Genomic DNA, 21832 nt, shown 5'->3' on the forward strand with positions numbered 1-21832 from the left:
GAAGAAGGCACAACAAAACAGGCATGATAAAAGTCAACATGTAGAACTGGTTACAGGGTGTTTACATCCTCTCCTAGTTGGCTCCGTAAGGACTATTTTTGGAGCAAAGTGATATAATGAGAGCCCGAGTGGCCAACAGCAAGAAGTACCAACATGGACGGGCACAGTAATGCCACTGTGAGTGAACACTATTAGACACACAATCAGTGACGCACAACCGCATCTTTTACAGTTTTTATAAATATATAATTTGCTTCTTAACAAACTTTGGCGCCAGGAGGGAAAATAAGTGAAATGTGCTTGGCTGCTCTACTGTTTGTCTTTGGACCTTGAGGCCTTCATGGAACAAACCCAAGAGTGTTTGACGGCATGAGGAAGTATAGAGGAAGCTCTCTTTGACCACTTGCTCACCTATGAGCAAGTGTATCGCACCACGCAGCAGCTACAGAACCAATGTTGCAATAACACTAAGGAGCCAGCATCAATAGCGCCAATGAGTTGATCGTTAGTGACTTTATTCCCCAAAAATTACAGCTGTTTTTTCAAACTATTTCAACTTCTTCTTGTAAATTTTCTTCTCACAACATTATGATTTTATTTCTATAATATTTTGACTTTATTCTCGTAATATAAGTTTCCCCCGAACCTAATTTTCCAAAAATTCAATTCAGTCAAAATATTCCGACTTAAAAAAAAACTTTTTTCAACTTTGCTACAAAAAAGAAAAACAAAAGATGTTATTTTGCCTCATAATATTACGAGGTTATTCTGGTAGAATTATGACTTTTTCATGTTAGATTACAAGTTTTTTTCTTAATATTTTGAATTTATTTTTGTAAAATTGTTGTTGATTTTTCCATTTCTGCTGTTTTTGTTTTTAGTTTTCCTTGTTAAGTTATATATTTTTTAAAAGTGCCGTGGACCAATATAAAAAAAAAAAACAGGCCACCCTTTGGACGCCCTTGATTTAGGTGGTTCTTCATCAGTCATCAAAGCATGCATGACTGGAGTCTTGCCAAGATGGACAATTAAGATTCAAAGTGTCAAGCCCAACTTCTGGTTAATGAATTGATGAAGAGGTGTGTCCAAATACTTTTGTCCACATAGTCTAGTCACATGCACGCTTTTGTCTCCCGTTTGTTTTCCTGCTGGAGCGTATCAGAGGAGACGCGTGCATCAAAAGGTTACTCCAGGTTGTCATCCGCTCGCACAAACGCCCACAAACGTTGTCCGTTATCAGTCCCATCACTGATAAACAGAGAATTACTCGGCCCTGCAAACTGCGCCTCCAGTCTGTACGGCTTGCCCTCCTGAGCGGCCGGGAGTAAAGTGCAGCGTGCGCACGCTGGCGAGCGGGTAGACAAACAACTAACCCTGCATGAGCGGCCTTTGTGGCGGGTTGCTGTGGAAACACAACAAGCGAAGGCCAACCAGCGGCTGACGCGCGGAGAGGAGGGCCCGTGATAGGCCCACGGGCGTCTGATGTTGCAGCACTCGCTGCAGAGCGAGATGCGCTGACCTGAGACGTCCCCCTTCCTCCTTTTTACGAGAGCATAAACAGCCAACGCCGGGCGGCGAGTCAAAGCATTAGACGCTGCCCTGGCAGCAGGTTGCAACTTGCATTAACGTTGCACAACAGCGCGGAAAATAACAGACGCCGCCTTAAAGTTTAGAAAGGACATGCAAGATGCACCGTGTGGACAAAGTATTGGGACAGTGAAACCTACAGGAACGTGGAAGACAATATGGTGCAGACTGATTTTTGTCCATGTGCGAGCTAGTTCTTCTACACCAAACTCACCCAAGCATGACTTTATCCAAGTGTGAGCAATTCTACTTTACTAGCAGTTCACATTTTCATTCCTTTTCCACTAATGACTTGCCGGACAAAAAAAGATGTCCTAAAAATTGCTAAATCTAAAGTCAATCACCCCCGAGTTCCGTGCAATTTAGGGGGACGCCTCTAAAGTCACAGAAAACCACAACCCCCACTACAACTCAGTTCAGCCAGCATCAAGGGATGATCTCACATTGAAAGCAGTAAGACTCCAGCGGCCCACCACAAATACATTTCAATCGCCACAGATAAATTTGGAGCTACCTTTTATGTTTACAAAAAATGTAAATTTTTTATATTTAATTTATTTTCGACATGTATTTTGACATTTTTTTCCTACTTGCTCACAAACATAATGGGACTGTCCGCGTAGCTTATCGTACATCTTCACGAGCTGCATCACAGCAAACAGACGCTGCCATTTCACAAGGTCGTTTGCATGACGGCCGACACTTCTTCCTCGCTCTCCTCGAGTTGACTCCACTTCCTTGGTTCTACCCGCTTACAAACGAGGCCTATCGTTCATCAGCTCGCGAGAGGAGCGATCGCATGAATGAATGAACTTTTGTCTGTTATTACACGCTTGCATGAGTGAGTGAGTGTGCCGTGTGAGTGTTTCCCATAAATAAATTCAGTCTTCACCAGAAACTTGGCGCTCCCTGTTTGCCCTCGCGCATAATTACGTCATAATGAGACGGTCTGAGAATACAAAGACGTAGCAAGAAAGATCAGTGTTGCCAACTTGGCGAGTATACAGCCCCCTCTAGATTCTGCTTTTCTCGCGTCAAATTTAGCAGTCTTTTCTGGTCTGATTGGACAATAACATGAAGGCACGTATCATTCCTCCACCATAGGTGGCTCCGTCTTGCTTATGACATTAAAAAAAAACACACACACACACACACAAAATACACGACAGAAGAAATTTTCTGTGTATTTCTTAACAAATCCATAACATCCATCAAAATGACACGCAAGTGTCATGGCCAATTATGCAAATTAGATGATGTCTTCATCATTGCAGTTTTGTGGGAAACCCTGTAAACTTTCCTTTACAGCAGTGTTTTCCTGCCTTTTTTGTCTTCTTCTCATACGTTGAGGACCCCCTCACTCATACGCGTTGATTTTTCTCCAAAAGTACAATGTACCACAATTGTTAGGATTTTGGCGCAGTCGTGCCACAGGTTATTGTCTCCCTAAGGAAAGTGGTTGTAGTTCAACATTCAATTCAAGAGTTTTATTTAATGCCTGGCTTAATATGAAATGAATATTTACTTATCTTGGAAATAATTTATGAAATGTTTTCAGTTTGCTCGCGGACCACCAGAGGTGCGCATACATCCTAGTTGGGAATCGCTGCTCTACAGCGCACGTGTCAAACTCAAGGCCCAGGTGCCAGATTTGGCCCGGCAAATCGTTTATGTGGCCCACGAAAGCCTGGAAATAATGCACATTAAAAAGACACTTTAAAAAATATATATTTATTTTTAAAAATTGTTTTTATTTGTTTCCATGTTTCATATATTTATATTATGACAAAAACAATAATTTTCAAAATTAAAAAGACACCCAACGCATGTCAAAAAGCCACTTTAAAAAAAGTATTAAATTTTTTTATTTATTTATTTTTTTTTTTACATCTTCTTATTTGTTGAAATGTTTTCTATATTTATATTATGATATTAAAAAGTAAATGTCAAAAGCCACTTTTAAAAATTTTATTTTATTACTTTTTAAAAAATATTTTATTTGCTGAAATGTTTCATATATCTATATTATTAAAAAATAATAAAATTATGAAAATGCCAATCTTTAAAAAGCGACTTTAAAAATTAAATAAAGGTTTCATATATTTAGATGATAGTATTAAAAAAAATCTTTTTTTTAAATTGAAAAGACACTTACTAATGCATGTCAAAAAGACACTTAAAAAAAAAGTACATTATTTTATTTGTTTAAATGTTTCATATATTTATATTACTAAAAAAAATTATAAAATAAAATAATGAAAAAGACGATTCATCTTTCTTGGTATGTGTTCTGTAAATTTTGACAAATTTTTCAAAACCCTTTTAAGGTGAATCAAAATTTTTATATGCTCAAACTTCTGCTTGGCACCTTGACTTCTGATTTCAATGTAAGTTTGCTAGTACAGTATTACTAAAAGAAAATCTTAATACAGTAAACAAATGTGTAATAATACCATGAAGGCATTATACATTATACACAGTATATTGTATAGTTTCACAGTTACGGTTAATGTTGCCCTCTGAGGGCAACATTAACTGCAAAACGAGTTTGACGTTCCCTGCTGTACAGTAAATAAAGGTTTTACGACCCTGCAAGAGAGTATTGCTATTATTTCCAGTGGGGAAAAGTGATTAGCTGACATGATGGCAGTCTGGAGACACACAATCAGATCGACACCATCAGCTGACACTTTGCATGAAAACGCCTTCCCTCGCTTGCAGCTGTCGCAGCCGAGCTGCGAGCAAACCACAGTCGACCCAAGAAGCAGCACTGAAAGTAACTTGTTCCTAGTTAAGCCTCCGTTTCAAACAAGGAAGTAATGGCTGATTCTTGCACACAGGGGTCAAAGGTGGCATCCTTTGTAACGCATGCCTGGAAGGCCGCCAACTGGAGCGGGGGGTGGGGGGTGTCCGGGGAGGGGGGGGGAGTGCAGCCTCATCAAAGTGTCGCGGAGAGGGGCTGACGGGAAGAAAACAGCTGCACAGACGCACAACACAACACAACTTCTGTTAGGAGTTTGTGTTTAATTGTCAGGTTTTCACGACCACCGCCGTTAATTTGATGAGATACCAGCCGCCTGTTTGCCTTCACAGCTGCACAATTTATACGTTTCCAGCTCGGCGAACCGCATCATGCGTAAAACCGTCACGTGCCGGCCAAGAGCAGATGGTCACACTGTGAGACTGACAAGACTCACGACAACAACACAACATATTCCCAATCTAATCTTCACACAAGACACACCTCCCACGCTCACGCCGTCAGCCAGCTCGTTAATGAATTAAACATAGCTGCAGATGTCACCTGAGGCCCGTTAGGCCACGGCGCTGGTTGCTCCTTAAACTGGCAACGCGCGATCACATGACTACAACAAACAAAGCTTGTTTGCTTTGCGTGTACAGACAACACAAAGTCCCACTCCCGCTGCTGGAATGATTTCTATCGAACACTTGACACTTGTATGTCTCAAGTCGACTGTGGCACAACTGTGGCACAGTATCAGAAAGATGAGGTCTTGTCGGTTTGGGAAAAGCTGCTACCGATGTGGTTACCTGGCGCGCACCTGTACATGCCCACAAGTAACACAGCCTGGAGACCAAATCATGACACTGAATTTGTCACGACAAGGTTGTTAATTAGTGCTGCCACTAACCAATCACTTTTAACAACTAATTTTTACAATAGTCGACTAATTTAAACTGGTTTTGGCTGCGGGGACCCACTGTCACCCTTTAACTCATTCAATCCCAGCCATTTTTCCAAAAGACAACCCCTTCAGTAGTGGCCATTTTAGATTATTTTGACTGATCTTTCAAGGGACACAGAATATTGTGTTGTATGGCTATATAAACATGGAACCTACCAAAAGAAACAGACTCCTGTCCTTCATCCAAAAAAAAAGTTTGTTTCTACCTTTTTCCGTTCTTTAGTATTTAGCAGTAGAACGTAGGTAAGTTTCAGGAAAATATCAGTTCCCAACTAGAAAAGGGAGAAAAACAGATTTTACTGAAAAGACACATTTCAAGCATAACTTTCCTTTTGACACAAATATTTTTTGCTTTTGGACAGCTCAAATATCTAAACAACTATACCAACATAAACAACACAAATAAGTTTTTTTTTTTAAAACATCAAAATAACATTTTTTTACAAATATAATACATATACAGTATAATAAAAGTATTTACAATTTTCACATTTGGAACTGTGAGTTGGAACTGAACTCTGTGTGTGTGCATGTGCATGCATTCAAATTTTCCTCCAACAATATATTTTTTGGTGTGGTACACAGTGTAACAGCTGCCTTTATGCAAGGGCATGATCCCTGCCAAGCTCTTATCAAACGCACTTCTGCCACTGACTGGCCGTTTCTATGGTATTAAAACTGCTCGCAAGCCTAATCCAGTGGTGAGGAGTTGCATCAGTTCCTCATTTAGCCTCTCACACAAAAACAACTTAAAGACGTATAAATACGTTGTAGGGATCGGGCGTTCGGGTTTATAAAAACATTTAACTACGATTTTGGTATTGAATGTTCATGACAAGTGGTGACCCAAAATGGGTGTCTAGCCTGTCAGGAAAAGCAGCTACTTTGAAGTTACCCAGCATGCCTTGCGGGTATACCTTTGCATGCATATTACTGTAGACCGTAAGCATTATTTTGATACCCGCGTAGTCTGTGTGCGGTCAAATAGCAATACAGAACGCCGTCACCACCCCAAAGGGTATGAACCCTTCTTGGAATTCTGTCCAATTTTTTTCCACTAACTCCCCCCACATTTCTCAACCGCTTCAATCCAATCCAACGTCTAAATGTTCAGCTCATTCAGGACACGTTGTCCATCTATCAGGACTTCACCACAAAATCAATGGGAAATTATTTTCCACCAGTAGGGGGCGACAAATAAATTGCCCATTAGGTAATATTCTGCTTATTCTACAGAGTGACATGGCTCAGGACAGGGCGTGGTGATTCCCCAACCCGACGGCTGCTGGTTCATTCCTCAATCCCACTGTAATCATTCAACTTCAATCCGCATGTTCACTTTTCAACATTTAAAATCCAGCCGATTTTAGGATTGTTTACAAATGAATGGCCAAATTAAACGGTGCCCCCTAATGACGTTTTCCATTACTGTAACAGTCCACTTGTTTCTCAACCCGATGGTTGCTGGTTCGATCCCGAGTCGGTGAATAGATTTCAACGTTTCTAGGATAGTTCAACATTCAGTCTACATTGCAGTTCAGTTTCAGCATTCACACGCAATTTCTACTGAAATTGCTTCATTAGGTTAAAACAAAAAAAATCTCAAGGGCCAAACCATGAAATGTCACCTGCACCACGACAAACACCCGTGGAGGCCCGCATACAGAAAAATTGACGACTTCTACTGCCTTGATGCAGGCCATGTTTCATGGTATTTTTAGAAAATGCCATGTACCAATAAAAAAAGGAGGTCCTTGGACACCCGTGCTTGAGATGGTGTGCCTAATGTGGTGGCGGCTGGATGTGTACAGTATGTTTTCTGTTGACGGTTCAGATGAAATGTCATATTGGATTTAAGACAGCGTGTCACAAGCAACCCCCCCCCTCAAAATCAATTGTAGACAGAAGAGGCAGGAAGTTGTTTTTCCTGCCACTCATGTGATGTCGCTTGCTTTTTTTCATGTGCACAAAACTGCAACTTCAAAATCATCATCGGCCTGGATATTTTTTGCTACACAACAATATCAAGAGTCAACACTTGAAGCAATTTTTCCACCTCTCCTGACCTGGTGGTCAAATATTGAATTTTTGATAACAAAGCCACAAAAATATGTACTGTAGTTGAAAACATCATGATTAAGCACATTTCCCTCCACCACCACCAGTGCAAAGCAAGGCTGTGTGCTGGAGCTCCACAAGACAATTCGGCTCAAGTTGCAAACTCTGTTAGGTGCTAAATATAGCTGACTGGGATATGGGAGATACAACAGGCAGGCTGTGCACTTAAAGCTGCAGCAGCGTTATGGCAACCATATGCAACAGGCTGCTGGTGCCTTGTGTGCAGAGAGCAAACACACCTCTCTGCAGGCAGGATTAACTTATATACACTGTCATCAAGTGGAAACGTACAATAATGTCCAATACAAGTACTTCAAAGTAATAAAATCCTTGTTGGCGAGGGCGAAAGTGTCAGGATGGCATGTCAGCAGCGTGTCAGCGTGCCCAGTCAGGCGGGGTCTTCGTGGAAGTGACAGCCGCCTGTCACCCCACACAGCGCGGATTAGCTCCACCGTCGCTTCCGCCGTCTTGTCATGAGCTAGCTGACAAGCTAATACGAACCAGCTGTGGGAAGCGGTGTGGGGGGGCGTTATGAGACACACTCGTCGGCCGGCTAGCGGGGCGCGAAGCCAGCCGAGTGCCTCTCCCGTTGCCGGGAGGGAGCTTTTAAGGACGCTCACCGTCGGAGGGAAGCCCACTCCTACGAGCTGAACTCCCCGTGGATGCGTCAGCGAGCCCCCGCTAACTTAGCATGCTAACTTAGCATGCTAATTGACTGCTGCGCTAGGCTGCTCGCTGCGTGGACGCCGTGTTTGCTAACCGGACTCGGAACTTTTTGCCACTGACGTCGCGAACATTTAATTAAAATCAAATTAACAAAGTTAAAGAGACAATGTTGTGTCTGCGGGAGAGTTAAGAGTCCAAACATGCTGCGTACTCTACCTCATTCTGGCTGCGCTGCTGTGACACGCGAGGAAGGAGGCCGACGTCAGGAGCGACGGCCCCGGCCGACATTCCCCGCAGGGTTGCCGCCGCTGACACCGCTCGCTCGGCCGGCTTGTGGCCACACTGCTTCGCGCGGTAGGTCCCGGTTGCTGGAGGGGGCCCGGGTGTCAGGCGAGAGTCCGGCTGTCTGTCTGTCTGACCGGAGACTCAGAGCGGGCAAAGAGTGGCGCGGCGCGTCTCGTTGGAAGTTTGGGTCGAAATCAGGAGACGCGTCACCTTGCAGCAGTTCATGACTCCCACTCGGCGAGAGTGTGAAGGAGGGCAGGACGAGTCGCCATCGAGTCGCTGACAATCATGAGGGTGTCCTCACCGGCATCCGTAAGTCACTGACTCATGTCACTGTGGACTTCCCATGGTGACACCCACTGGACACTTCATTAGGTACACATTCCACATCACATCCAACACAAGCCTTTACGCTAAGGTTTGACTTTAACAATATGTTTGTTATTGTCTGTGTAGTTTGCACTGCAGTTCCTCCTACTGTTTCTAATATTATGACCTTCCCATGCAGTGACTGTACACGTGGTAGCCAAATATTAGAAACAGCACTGTTGGTGTGATGCAGTACAGTTATACACAAAGTACAACCATAACGGTAATCATATTGTCAAGGCACTCCATCCATGTTAACCACTACTCAAATCATTCTAATTCCCAGTAAACAGTACGCCATCGATGTCCAAAGTGTGGCCCAGCGGACATTTGCGGCCCGCAGCTTGCACATTTGAAGAAATAAAATTAAAACACAAACAGCAAAAGTGGGAAAATTAGAGCAAAAAGGCAAACTGTCGAGAGAAGACGCTGAAATGTTGCTACTAATAACTAATAATAAAATAAAGCAATTTTTAAATACATACAGTATAAAGATTTTTTTTGCCGTTTTTACAAAATTAAAAATACATCAAAATTTATCAAATAAAGCGATCCCCTTGCATTCTTCGATTTTCAGTATGCGGCCCCCGGTGGAAAAGGTTTGGACACCCCTGCTGTACGCCTTCATACTTTTTTACACTTTTGTCCCCCCACGTTTTGTAGCATTACAACCTTAAGCCAAAATGCATGAAAAAAAAGCTTCTCTCAAAAGAGTAAAACATTACACGTGCGCATGCATTCACATTCCTTTACTCAATAGTTGCGATAATTTCAAAGTCCCCCAAATGAAACGTATTATTCTCAATAATTCTGTAATAAATCATTTAAAGAGATTTATTTGCAATTTTTTCCATTTTCTTTTTTTTAACGATATTAACTGAGCATGCACTGATGGGGTCTTTCACGTCATGTATCGCCTCTTTTCTAATAGACACCATGTCCCAATTATTTTAAATAACTTATTTTCATTTGATCCTATTTATTTAAAGCCACACCTCCAATAAACCCCTTCTTTTTTCACTTAAGCCAAAACAATGCTGTATGCACGACTATTTAACACTGCAGTATTATAAGAATGAATTTATACAAATATAGGCCGTGCCCCTAATAGACGTCTTACCACTAATGAAGGCCAGGCACTCTCTGCAGTTGAGTAAAGAAATGCCTCGGTCACATGTCGCTTTATGATAGATGGATAGATACTGCAACTAAAGATCAGGATGAAGATGTCCTGCAAGCAGACTGTGCTGATTTGTTCCTCATCATAAAAATGTCAGCCACTTTATCCGCGTCCATCATCTCCCCGCTGGCACGCGGCGAGCAATTAGCCTCGGTAATAAGAATAGGAACGTGGCTGCTGCTGCTGTTGTGTGTGCGCGTGTGTGTGTGTGTGTTTTGTGCAAGGTAAGAAAATGAAAGCAGTGTAGGAAGGTCAGGAGAACGTGGCGGCGGTCGTTGAGAGAGAGCGGGAGAGAAAACAGGATGAGAGTGAAATAATGTTGTCATGGAAACTGGCATGGATGTGAAGAGGAACAAGAAATGTAAATTGACTCTCTGTGAGCTGAAGGAGGAAGAAAGACAAGAAGTGTGTCCATCAGGACGGCTTTGAACGCAACACGCGTCACGACAGAGACGCAAAGTAGAAACGTACGTGACAGGACAGCCATGATCGTGGTTTTATTTCACATCACGTTTACACTTGTCACATGTCCGAAAAGACGCACATCTTATTTAATTCCACCCCTTCTCCATGTTTCAGCTATTACACAGTTTGTTCACTCTCCAGTGGTTTTTAAAAAATATATTCATTGAATAAATCACGCTGTTCTGTGTTGGAATGCGACCTATTAGTAAAAACTAAATGCATATTTAAGCACATTTTAAGTACACTTTTGTTGCCTAATTGAAACATTTTCAAGCATAAAAATGGCTAAATGAAGTAAAATACAAATATAAGGCATTCAAAGACGATGCAATGATGAGTCTACACTGGCCACTGGGTGTCAGTAATGTTACATTGATGAGACAATCGCCACCACAGGAAGTACTGTACAGAAACCACAAGTAAATAAAGGAACGGTGAGGAAGGTACGGTGCTCTCCCCTTTCCTCTTCACCCTCTACAACTCGGACTTCACACACAACTCCACACAGTGTCACATCCAGAAGTTCTCCGACGACACAGCCATCGTTGGTTGTGTTTCAGAGGGGAATGATCTGGAATACAGGACGGTCATCAGGGACTTTGTCAGCTGGAGTGAGCTTAACCAGCTACAACTCAACACCAGCAAGACAAAGGAGATGATCATTAACTTCCAGAGGAAAACATCCCATTTCACACTGGTGAACATCCAGGGAGCGGACATAGAGTTGGTAGACAGCTACAAATTCCTGGGTGTTCACCTTAACAACAAACTGGACTGGTCCGTCAACACCCACGCCCTCTACAAGAAGGGCCAGAGTCGCCTCCACCTGCTGAGGAGACTGAGGTCCTTTGGTGTGTGCAGGACTCTCTTACGGACCTTTTATGACTCTGTGGTGGCCTCAGCCATCTTCTATGCTGTGGGCTGCTGGAGAGGGGGCAGCACGGACAGGGACAGAGCAGGATCAATAGGCTGATTAGGAGAGCGAGCTCTGTCCTGGACGGTCCTCTGGACTCCATGGAGGAAGTGGGGGAGAGAAGGATGTTGGCTAAGCTGACATCCATCATGGACAACACCTCTCACCCGCTACATGACACTGTTGTTCCCTTAGCAGCTCCTTCAGCAGTAGACTGTTACACCCACGGTGTAAGAAGGAGAGGTTCCGCAGGTCCTTCATACCGACCACTGTCAGGCTCTACAACACCTGCACCACCTGAACCATGTTGTAGACACTATGCTTTCTTTACTTGCGTATCTTGCTTGCTGCTGTAACAAGTGAATTTCCCCGCTGTGGGATAAATAAAGTACAATACAATACAATACAATAAATTGTCCATAGGTATGAATGTGAGTGTGAATGCTTGTTTGTCTATATGTGCCCTGCCATTGGCTGGCCACCAGTCCAGGGTGTACCCCGCCTGTTGCCCAAAGTCAGCTGGGATATGCTCCAGCATGCCCCCACGACCCTAATGAGGAAAAGCGGCATAGAAAATGGATGGATGGAAGGAAATTGCAAAAAATTAATTAATTGAAAAAAAACTAATTCGGTGGCAGGGCACCGGGTGTGCATGAGTTCCTTAAGGCCCATTATGCTGTGGGGGTGTCTTGAGTGACACGACTCTGCAGCATCGCGTGGACATTCGGGGCGGTGCCTCTCCGGATTGGCAGACTGGGATGGTGGTCCCTCTTTTTAAGAAGGGGGAGCGGAGGGTGTGTTCCAACTATGGTGGGATCCTACTCCTCAGCCTTCCTGGTAAGGTCTATTCAGGGGTTCTGGAGAGGAGGATCCGCCGGATACTTGAATCTCGGATTCAGGAGGAGCAGCTGGTTTTCGTCCTGGTGGTGGAACTGTGGACCAGCTCTACACTCTGGGCAGGGTCCTTGAGGGTGCATGGGAGTTTGCCCAACCAGTCTACATGTGTTTTGCGGACTTGGAGAAGGCCTTCTGCCGTGTTCCTCGAGGAATCCTGTGGGAAGTACTCTGGGAATATGCGGTACCGGACCGCCTAATTCAGGCGGTTCGTTCCCCGTATGACCGGTGTCAGAGTTTGGTTCGCATTGCCGGTAATAAGTCGGACCCGTTTCCAGTGAGGGTTGGACTCCTCCGCATTGACGGCTCGGACATCTGCTCAGGATGCTTGCCTGGGGAGGTGTTTAGGGCACGTCCGACCGGTAGGAGGCCTCGGGAATGACCAGAGCATGTTGGAGAGACTATGTCTCTCCACTGGCCTGGGAACGCCTTGGGATCAGCCGGGAGGAGCTGAAGTAGCCTGTTGCCCCCGCGACCCAACGTTGGATAAGGGGAAGAAGATGGATGGATGGAAATTTCTCAAATGAATTTGTAAAATGATACAATTAATTTAACAATTAAGTCGCAGTAAGTGTCCCATTAAATAATGCGTCCAAAATCTCCTACCTTAGCTATACACATTCATAAATACAGCCATACATTAGCTACACCGTCACCTGTCAATCACAGAGCGATTGTTTACAGGGCGCCAGCTGCACTGTAAAATCCAATAGCACTCCCAACTCAGATAGATAATTAGAACAACAACAAAAAAGTTCATCTCACTTGTGCGTTCCAAGTATACCGTAAACATCTATTGTGGTGAACTATGGCTGTTAGTTACATTTACTTACTTTTTTCAAGGCAGTCGTTTTGCATGTTTTTAAGTAAGGTTAACTAATTGGATGTTACATGTGCACAGACATCAGCTATGTGAACCACTACACCGCCCATGCCAGTCACCAACTAAGCTTCCCATCACAAGTGTCTGGACAGATTCTGCCTAGCAACAAGCGTCCACATTATGATACAAAAGTGCTCTGTCAGTTCATAACAATGCTAAAGTAATAATAATAAATAGGAAGTGTGAGATGATGTGTGTGTTGCCAAGAAACTGATGGTTTCCATGGAAACACGCTCCCCCTTGATGCCTTTGTGTGCTGCAGTGTACCGTAGGACAACAAGACGCTCACCTGGGGAAACGGAACACTCTGTTCTGCAGAATGTTACCGATTACTGACTCATAACTCGTATATCTGAACCGTAACAGGTCTAATCAATGCATTGATCATCCAATCAGAGAACATTATGATACACAATAAAAGCAAGGTAAACACACACACAATTTAGTCTTTAAAACTGACAAATTCACATAAAAACCCCCGACAAGGTGCCAATAAGGGACTGCAGGAATACGAGTGACCGCTAGATGGCAGCAGAGTTCCATGACGCGGCAGGTAAGCGTTCGCTGTGGAAGTCCTGAAATGTGATAAAAATAAATGTCTTTTCAAAGCAGTCATTTGGCCTTTCCTATGATTAGATATGGAACAGTAAAGGTCCATATATATTTAAAAAAATGAACATAGCATATAGATAGACACACCGTTAAAAATGTATTAAGCAGTATTTTTTCAGCGTATCATGCTGAAATACCACTAGAGGTAATAAATATAGTATACATTTGTCAGTCTGTGTGTATATTTTGCCTTTTTTTTTTACAAGCTCTTGTATAAACGTACATGGCATGTTTGCAGTAGTACGAGTATTTGTCACTGTACTGCACGTGTGTAAATACATGCTTTGAGGTGGACTGTGAGGCCCTGTGTGAAGTTTACTGGGGGCTACGCCAGGTGAGGGTGGACAGAAGGTGTGGCTTTGGCCGGATCATCCTGACAGCCTCCGTCTTATCTATCCATCCACCTTCTGCGACACACATCGCCTCATTAGGGCCATTAAGGTGAGCTGGAGCCTATCCCAGCCCACCCGTCGATCACAGCACACATACAAACAAACATTCAGTCTCCACCGGCCAACATGGCACTTATTTATATTCCACGCGTCACAAGTGGCGTCCTCCCACAATGCACTGCTGCCAGGCTGGCCAGCAGATGTTTCCACAAGGAGATGGACTTGTAGCCTGGGGCGGAGGGGCTTGTAAAAACGTGGAAATTAGACTTCAAATCAAGTCATGAAGGTGTGACATTAAAGCCCGCAGCGACAATCGGCCCGCTGCGTTCATCCAGCCTGGTCACGTGGCCCGGCAGCACATCTGGAGACGCCACAAGCTGCTCGTTAAACATGTGCGGCAGGCAGGGGCGGGGCACGCGCACACACAAGCTGTTGTGTAGTGTGTGCTTGTGAGGCTACGCGTGTAGATATGGAATATCTCTTTCTGTGTAATTGATCCCAGACTGGACATTGGACGTCCTTAGTAGTTTATCTTCAAGACAAAACCTCCACTGCTTCCAGATGCTGACGCACCAACTCAAGGGGGTACGAGTGGGGGTGGGGTGGGGAAGTAATGCTTTAATGTCTTTAATGTCCAAAAAATAAAAGCTGGCAGCGACACAGCAACCGTGGTGGTTTTTATAAAGCATACAGCATGTGGGCACCAAGCACTTGCTAGCAGGGAAACTACAGTACTCTCTCTGACTCTTTGCAGCTCATTATACAACTCCAGCCACTTGTTGCTAGGCAGATTTCATGGGGCGCAATCATAACTGCCCCGCCGACCCATGAAAAAAAAAAAAGTTCCATAGAAACTTTCTGGAAAAATATGCCATAAAAAACCTGTCATCACGAGTGATGTCACGCGAGACTTCAGCAAATCTCGTGAGACTTCGGCTGAGCGAGCATGGAAAGGTGTGCCGGGGGCCACCAAAAAGTGAAAAATCAAAGACGGCATTTTGATATTCAGGCTGAAACCAATCCAATGCGGCTATGCTAACAAAAGTCAAAAGTTTGGGGACACTTGCTCATGCAACTGGATGACAAAATGTCTCCATACTTTTGACAGGTGCTGTATACTGAAAGACGCTGACAACCCGCATCTCAGCTTTGTGTTGTAGCCGACAAACACTCATTACTAGGGTGACAGAACATCCTGTTGTCCCGCAGCATTAGAGCGCTCATGCATGCGATGTAATCCCCGAGATGATGTTGCTTTTTCAATTCGTGTTGCCAAAAAGCCAAATAAAAAGTGGAAGGTTTGCTCGGAGTTAAACCTAAGATGTTTGCTGAGTTAAAGTCTCGTAACGTCGGGGACATCGTGCACAACGCCAGTTAAAATTCCCAAGTTGTGCGACCTTAGAGGGCACATTTTTCCTGAAACTATCGATTGCACTCCGACACTTAAGTCAACTGTTTGTGGAATCATTTTTGTGCCGGTTTCTCAACGTTCTTCCTTGGTAATTTGTGCTTGGTTCTAGGTAGCATTTTGTAACACAGCGGAACCTCAGGTTTCGTCATTGCAGTAATCCCTCGTTTATCGAGGTCAATGGGTTCCAGACCCGACCGTGATAAGTGAATTTCCCCGAAGTAGGATTCCTTATTTGTACCTAAATGGAATATTTTCATACTTAGAGCATAGAAAACCTGTTTTCGACCTTCTAAATATGTTGTTTCTTTTTTACCATTTATTAGAGCCCTCTAGACAGAAAATAACACCCCTATAGTCACCTTTTCACTCCTATTACCCAATGCAGTGGACAAAATAAGACAAAAATAAGACTCATGCTGGTGTGTGGTTGCTGTAGATGCGTTCCTGTGCTCGGGGAGCTGTGGGAGGGGTGGGGCGGACAGGAAGTGACGTCGAGATTTAGCTCAACGTGGGTTGCGGACGCACCAGTAGCCCGTGTTAGGGATTATGTGAGATCCTTCAAACCTGCAATAAAAGCCTGTTTTTTGTAGTTTGTTGCGTGCGATATTGTACGGAAAATGCAATTTCTTGCGGAGATTTTCAGCAAAAATGAACCATGCAAAAACTGAGGCGTACAAAACCGAGGTTTAACAATTTTTCTATTTCTACTTTAAATGTATTGTAATTCTAAGGCATGTTTGGGTAAACTTCCAACATCGTTGGAACATTGCTGGGGCCAGAGTCCTGGTTTTGGGTCTTAATATGGTCACCCCCATTCGTTACATAACGCCTTTTTAATATTTGACTTTTCATGTTTAATTGTATTTTTACACACAAAAAAGAGCTGCAAATTTCGGTAGAAGTTCCACTAAAACTCCACTTACGTGACTGTCGGACGAGAGAAACTCGTACGCAGACCGAGGATCTCCTGTCCACAGGACGTGCGTCAAACGTCAAAACGTCATCATTTCGTGATATTTAGGGGGGGCTCAGCATGACCAACGGTTCAAAGTTCACTCAGCCACGCCCGTGTGGGAAGGCCACACATGCAAGAGAGCCCCCCCGGCTGCTGAACGTCTTTCTTCTCGTGACGTTCTTGTGATGCAAATGATGAGAGCCGAGGAAGAAACGCGACATTTACGTGCTACACAACGTCGCCTTCCTCAGCCTCGCTCAAAGAACTGAAAGCAAAGTGAAGACGTCAGCATGGAAACGGAACACGAGGAGTTTGTGTTTTCTTCGTGTGTCGTTTACGACGCCGCCAACCTTCTTCATGCTTGAAGTCCAGCGAGGCCTCGTGGCTTCCAGATGACTCGCTTTGAACGCGCGTCAACACAAGCAAACATGAAACGCGCAGTCGGGGTCATTGTTCATTCTTCACCTTCCGCAAAAGTGGAACAAAACTCGCCGTTCAATCATCACGCCAGACTTGAAGGATTTTCCCGTGCAAGGTTCCAGTAAGTGTGATGATAACCACAGAGCAGCGCGCCCATTCTTTATTAATACTACACTGATGAAGGATGTCACTTTTGTTCTTTTTAGTGAACTTACACGTGTGGCAAACTCTTCTGATCGCAGTTCTCACTGATTTGTACAAAAGGTATCAAGTAGCACGTGTAGGAAGCCCAAAGTGCAGCCCGGGGGCCATTTGCACCCCGCGGCTCTTTTCATCCTGGAACACGGCGCATTCAAAAAAACATAAAACAGCGAGAATGGAAAAATCTGCAGTCATTTTACAAGAATAAAGACAAGATAGAAAGAGAAAAAAAGTTAACCTGATCATATTGTGAGGAAAAATAACGGCACTTTAGTGGCATAAAGATGAAATATTACAGGAAAAAATGTTTGTTTGTTTTTTAAAAGTCGAAAGTAAAAGAACAAAATGAAACGAATATTTGGAAAATTAGGTTGTGGAAAAGTGATGGTATTATGGGGAACAAATTAAAAACTGGACAATTAAAAAACAAAACAAAACAGCAGACATGGAAAAGCAGCAGTAGTTTTGCAAGAATAAAGTCCAAATATTAAGAGAAAATACTGTAATTGTATGAGAATAACGTTGTAATATTATGAGGAGAAATAATCTCATTTTAGCAGCATAAAGGTGAAATATTAAAGAAAAAAATATATTTATTTAGTTTTAATATTATGAGAAACAAAACAAAATTTTATCCATTCATTCAATTTCTATGCCGCTTATCCTCATTAGGATCTCCGGGCCATGCTGGAGCCTATCCCAGCTGACTTTGGGTGAGAGGCGGGGTACACCCTGGACTGGTGGCCAGCCAAAGGCAGGGCACATGTAGACGAACACTCACATTCATTCCTACGCACCATTTTGGGAGAAAACCCCAAATTTTAATATTTAGAAAATTAGGTTGTGGAAAAAGTAATAATATTATGTGAAAAAAGTCAAGATGTTATGAGAATAAAGTGAAGATATTGTGGGAATAAAGTCAAACTATTATGGGAATGTCCTAATATTATGAGAAGATCTGACATTGTAGAGCATAGAGTTGAAATATTAAAGAAAAAATGTTGAAATGTTGAAGAAGAAAAAATAATATGTGGACAAAGTCCAAATATTATGAGAATAAAGTAATAATATTACAAGAAGAAAATTTACAAGAAGAAAGTTGGGGGAAAAAAACCCAAAAAACAGCAGAAATGGGAAAAACAGCTGTAATTTTCCAAGAATAAAGTCAAAATATTACGAGAAAAAGTCACATAAGTGGCAATGATGAGAATAAACTTATAAAATGATGTCATTTTAGGAGCGCAGAGTTGGAAATATTAAAAGAAAAAAAGTCGGAATAAAGTTGTAGAATAAAAACCAAAATAAAGTCATTTTTGGAAAATTAGGTTGGGGGGTGGAGGGGGGAGTTACAATATTATGACAATGAAGTCCAAATATAATAGGAATAAAGTCACGCAAAGTTACACAAAGACAATTTGCAAGAATAAAGTTGAAATAGTTAATAAAATAATTTAAAAAAACAGTAGAAATGGGAAAAAAAACAGCTGTAATTTTGCGAGAATAAAGTCAGAATATTAAGAGTAAAAAGTTGTAATCTAACAAGAAAAAATAAGAATAAAAAGTTCTAATATTATGGGAATAAAATCCAAATATGATGGTCGCAATCCATTTTTTCATTTTTCACTACGTGGCCCTCACTGGGAAAAAGTCCGGCTGCTCTACCGTGTGTTTCTCTGCCGGAGAGCCGTGTCACGCACGGGCCCACCGAAACGTGCCGCACGTCAGTAACAATCCCGGGGAACGCTGAGGGAACATCGAGTGCGTGCGTGTGCGTGTGCGTGTGTGGCGGTGCATGCTGGGTGGCACTAATGTGCTGCACAGCGCAGCCATCAGGGTCTCCTTCTGCTCTCTCATCTGCTGCCAGGAGCACAAAAACATCTCCTCGGCCCACATGGACCACCTGAAAGCTTTTCCAGATAAGACTGTCGCGACATCTGCACCCAAACGGTCAAAGTGTGGTCAGCACGGAAGCGTTATTACGCGTACGGGTTTCCATGTTTCCAGCCGTATTGCAACATTCCCAAGTGTAAAAAGAAGTGAAGCAGAGTTAATAGCATAAAAGGTCGCTAACGTGCCGTCTTCGTGAAGAGTCTCATCCAGCAGGCCAACACATTTGTTTGGTGTCAGACTAAATATAAAGCGACTAATTAGAGCCTTCTGTCTTGTCTGAGGTTACCTCCATGAGAGCAACTTTACGAGCTTCTCGCAAGGCCCGGAGCGCCGTGACGGTTGATCGCCGTCCTCCTCTCCACGCACGCACATGCATGTGTGCTTTCACGCCAACATTACACACACGACGTGTCCAAAAGTCTCCTTGAAACGCAACCTGCGGTGTCATTTTACCCGCTTTTATGCACACAACACAACACAACACAACACAACACAACACGTCAACGCAGCAACCACTCAGCTGTCCACAGGCCACTCGTCATTTTCCACTCGACAGCCTGCTGGGTGTTGAGACATACTGTATCATATAATAATAATAATAATAATAATAATAATAATAATATGTTACTATTGCTGTTATCATGCTATAGAACCATAAACTGTACTCTAATAACTGCAGGCATCGTATTCATTATTAATACAAGTGATGATACCATATTCTATTATCAGTACTTGCTTATTTTATGAGTTATTTTTACATATGTTTTCATTATTTTAAAAGGTTTTTTTCTTTCTGCACTTAAAAAACATTTTCAGGAGAACGTGCGAAATACAATAAATAATAATAACCTGTTATTATTTAATGCAATATTGATTTGTTGTTAACAAGTATTTCTATTAATATGTAAGGTTGGTTTTAATGTTTCCTTCTTTTATTTATTTGTTGTATTTTTTTAATTTTTGTTAAATTTTGGGGGTATTTTGTTCAGCATACATAATTATTATTAATACAAATGATTGTTTTGTATTATTATTTGTTTATTTTATATGTTACTGTGTTTCTTTTCATTCTTTAACTAAAAATAAAAATTCAGGATAATGTGCAAAATACAATAAATAGTAATAATAATTGTCAATTACTTGTTATTAATTCCTTAGTTATTAACGAGTATTAATATTATATAATGTTATTATTTCCTTCTTTTATGTATTTCTTTATTTTACAACTTTTTTTTTTGGTATTTTGTTACGCATATTGTGCAAAGTACACTAAATCATAATTATGATTAATACAACTTATTATTTTGTATTATTATTAACTGCTTATTGTACACATTTTAATTATTTAAAAACTTTTTTTCATTATTTTTCAGGACAATGTCACAATCAATTACAATTGTTATGAATTATTTTCTGCAATATTTACAGTATTTCTTTGTTCTATTCAAATATTCATATGATTTATGTTGTTATTTAACGTTATTATTATGTCCATTTATTTGTAAAAAATTTGTAATAATAAAAAAACTGTTTACAAAGTGACACACACTGCTCCCCTTGACCCCGATGCGAGCGGACTTGGACATCCAGAAGTGAACATAAATGTGTTGGCTTTTCCTCTTCACCATCTCGGCAAAGTTTGGCCCAAAAATGTTTTTTTGAAGCTGCTGAGGCGGCTAACTAAATGGCCACGCTGGCTCACAGGCGCTGGAAGAAGACGCTGAATAAAACATGAGGTATTCTGACACCCGACGCTAGTAAATATTTTAGCGTGGCGCTTGAAAGACGTCGTCCGGCTCTGCTGTGAGCGTCAGAAGAGTCGGAGAACGGCGTGAAAGCTCGTAGGATGTTTCTTCGCATCAGTTTGCTGGCCTTCTGGCTGCTGCTTCTTCCTCTTCCAGGTGAGGACCAGGACTTCTCTTCGGGATGATAAACTTCTAGCATGCTTATTAACATCTGACCCGTGCTGTGTGTGGATGCTCCAGAAATGACCAGAATTCCCATGCAAATACGCCCTCTGGTGGCCTTGAGGAGCATTGGGACGGCATTTTGGCGTTTGTTTCTATTTCCGAACTAAAAATAGTTTGGGCTGAGAAAAGTAATAGCACGCTCGTCCTAAACGAGACACATATTTTGTTTTCGACGGCGTTCCCATCCGGCGTGTGACACTGCCGCTGTTAAGTGGTGTAAATAGACCACACCCGAACATTTTGAAATTGTTAACATCTAGCCTGGCAGTTGTGGCGCCCCCTTTTGGCCCGGCTCAGATTGTTTTATTAGCCGCCATTAAGCAGCGAGCAAAGATGCTTTGGTCGATAGCAGTCATGTTTCCCCCGAATCACGCTTAAAAAACCCACCATGGCCGATTTGTGTGTGAAATTTCAAATCTTAAAAAGCACGCGTCCACGCGGAACAACAACAGGAAGTGCGATTTAACTCATCTTGTCTTTCAGCGTTAGCCCTATCGGACGCGGGAGAGGTGGAGTACTTAGGGTCCAATGCCACGGCAACCGTGGGCGGCTCGGTCCGCCTGGACTGCGGCGCCACCCCACCCTCCATCTTCATCTGGGGCTTCACCCGAGCCGGCTCGGACAGCAGCGTGGCGCTGGTCTACGACGACGGACACGGCGCCAAGCTGCAGGACCAGTCGGGCGGCTTGGGTCGCATGCACGTGCCCGCCGACACGTGCGCGCTGGTCATAGAGGACGTGCACGAGGAGGCGGCGGGCGCATACACCTGCCAGGCCGTGTACCACGCTGGGGGAGGGGCCCAGGTGGTCTTCTACTTCACGAGGCTGGATGTCCACCACCAACCGTAAAAAATAACATTTTTACCAGGATTGACACTTGCTGACATCACACATCAACAAAAATGATCCAACCAA

At 42.9% G+C, this 21832-nt stretch overlaps 1 protein-coding gene across 3 annotated transcripts in view; it reads right to left on the bottom strand.

The window, feature by feature from the left end:
* The window catches only part of bcl9l (bcl9 like), a 32048-nt gene extending 23351 nt beyond the window's left edge, over positions 1–8697 (bottom strand). For all 3 annotated transcript variants that reach the window (XM_054795267.1, XM_054795268.1, XM_054795266.1), the window contains exon 1: positions 8295–8697. The gene's annotated coding sequence lies outside the window, so the exon portion shown is untranslated. The remainder of the gene's footprint in view (positions 1–8294) is intronic.
* Between the last annotated feature and the right edge of the window lie 13135 nt (positions 8698–21832).

Source organism: Dunckerocampus dactyliophorus, chromosome 12 (genome assembly GCF_027744805.1).
Source record: "Dunckerocampus dactyliophorus isolate RoL2022-P2 chromosome 12, RoL_Ddac_1.1, whole genome shotgun sequence".
Lineage (NCBI taxonomy): Eukaryota > Metazoa > Chordata > Actinopteri > Syngnathiformes > Syngnathidae > Dunckerocampus > Dunckerocampus dactyliophorus.